Here is a 2,500-nt window from a genome sequence, read left to right as displayed (position 1 = left end):
TGGCCCGTTTTTGGGCCGTTTTGGCCAGTTTTTGGCCTGTTCTTGCATTGCGCGGTGACCGTCGAGAGCGGAGCAAAACGTCAGCCATCTCAGCACCCTGGAACCCCCCGGGTGGCACAGGGCTGGATGGGGCTTTCGTATAGCAGGGACGGTGCTGCCTCTCGCTTCGCTCGCTGTCCGCCGCTCGCCGCTCGCTCGTGCAGCCAAAAATGGCCAGTTTTGGCCCGTTTTTGGGCCGTTTTGGCCAGTTTTTGGCCTGTTCTTGCATTGCGCGGTGACCGTCGAGAGCGGAGCAAAACGTCAGCCATCTCAGCACCCTGGAACCCCCCGGGTGGCACAGGGCTGGATGGGGCTTTCGTATAGCAGGGACGGTGCTGCCTCTCGCTTCGCTCGCTGTCCGCCGCTCGCCGCTCGCTCGTGCAGCCAAAAATGGCCAGTTTTGGCCCGTTTTTGGGCCGTTTTGGCCAGTTTTTGGCCTGTTCTTGCATTGCGCGGTGACCGTCGAGAGCGGAGCAAAACGTCAGCCATCTCAGCACCCTGGAACCCCCCGGGTGGCACAGGGCTGGATGGGGCTTTCGTATAGCAGGGACGGTGCTGCCTCTCGCTTCGCTCGCTGTCCGCCGCTCGCCGCTCGCTCGTGCAGCCAAAAATGGCCAGTTTTGGCCCGTTTTTGGGCCGTTTTGGCCAGTTTTTGGCCTGTTCTTGCATTGCGCGGTGACCGTCGAGAGCGGAGCAAAACGTCAGCCATCTCAGCACCCTGGAACCCCCCGGGTGGCACAGGGCTGGATGGGGCTTTCGTATAGCAGGGACGGTGCTGCCTCTCGCTTCGCTCGCTGTCCGCCGCTCGCCGCTCGCTCGTGCAGCCAAAAATGGCCAGTTTTGGCCCGTTTTTGGGCCGTTTTGGCCAGTTTTTGGCCTGTTCTTGCATTGCGCGGTGACCGTCGAGAGCGGAGCAAAACGTCAGCCATCTCAGCACCCTGGAACCCCCCGGGTGGCACAGGGCTGGATGGGGCTTTCGTATAGCAGGGACGGTGCTGCCTCTCGCTTCGCTCGCTGTCCGCCGCTCGCCGCTCGCTCGCGCAGCCAAAAATGGCCAGTTTTGGCCCGTTTTTGGGCCGTTTTGGCCAGTTTTTGGCCTGTTCTTGCATTGCGCGGTGACCGTCGAGAGCGGAGCAAAACGTCAGCCATCTCAGCACCCTGGAACCCCCCGGGTGGCACAGGGCTGGATGGGGCTTTCGTATAGCAGGGACGGTGCTGCCTCTCGCTTCGCTCGCTGTCCGCCGCTCGCCGCTCGCGCAGCCAAAAATGGCCAGTTTTGGCCCGTTTTTGGGCCGTTTTGGCCAGTTTTTGGCCTGTTCTTGCATTGCGCGGTGACCGTCGAGAGCGGAGCAAAACGTCAGCCATCTCAGCACCCTGGAACCCCCCGGGTGGCACAGGGCTGGATGGGGCTTTCGTATAGCAGGGACGGTGCTGCCTCTCGCTTCGCTCGCTGTTCGCCGCTCGCCGCTCGCTCGCGCAGCCAAAAATGGCCAGTTTTGGCCCGTTTTTGGGCTGTTTTGGCCAGTTTTTGGCCTGTTCTTGCGTGGTGCGGTGACCGTCGTGAGCGGAGCAAAACGTCAGCCATCTCAGCACCCTGGAACCCCCCGGGTGGCACAGGGCTGGATGGGGCTTTCGTATAGCAGGGACGGTGCTGCCTCTCGCTTCGCTCGCTGTTCGCCGCTCGCCGCTCGCTCGCGCAGCCAAAAATGGCCAGTTTTGGCCCGTTTTTGGGCTGTTTTGGCCTGTTTTTGGGCTGTTCTTGTGTGGCGCGGTGACCGTCGTGAGCGGAGCAAAATGTCAGCCATCTCAGCACCCTGGAACCCCCCGGGTGGCACAGGGCTGGATGGGGCTTTCGTATAGCAGGGACGGTGCTGCCTCGCGCTTCGCTCGCTGTTCGCCGCTCTCCGCTCGCTCGCGCAGCAAAAAATGGCCAGTTTTGGCCCGTTTTTGGGCTGTTTTGGCCAGTTTTTGGCCTGTTCTTGCGTGCCGCGGCGACCGTCGTGAGCGGAGCAAAACGTCAGCCATCTCAGCACCCTGGAACCCCCCGGGTGGCACAGGGCTGGATGGGGCTTTCGTATAGCAGGGACGGTGCTGCCTCTCGCTTCGCTCGCTGTCCGCCGCTCGCTGCTCGCTCGCGCAGCCAAAAATGGCCAGTTTTGGCCCGTTTTTGGGCTGTTTTGGCCTGTTTTTGGGCTGTTCTTGTGTGCCGCGGCGACCGTCGTGAGCGGAGCAAAATGTCAGCCATCTCAGCACCCTGGAACCCCCCGGGTGGCACAGGGCTGGATGGGGCTTTCGTATAGCAGGGACGGTGCTGCCTCTCGCTTCGCTCGCTGTCCGCCGCTCGCCGCTCGCTCGCGCAGCCAAAAATGGCCAGTTTTGGCCCGTTTTTGGGCCGTTTTGGCCAGTTTTTGGCCTGTTCTTGCGTTGCGCGGTGACCGTCGAGAGCGGAGCAAAACGTCAG

Source organism: Musa acuminata, unplaced genomic scaffold, assembly GCF_036884655.1.
Source record: "Musa acuminata AAA Group cultivar baxijiao unplaced genomic scaffold, Cavendish_Baxijiao_AAA HiC_scaffold_132, whole genome shotgun sequence".
NCBI lineage: Eukaryota > Viridiplantae > Streptophyta > Magnoliopsida > Zingiberales > Musaceae > Musa > Musa acuminata.
This window is presented reverse-complemented; position numbering follows the sequence as displayed.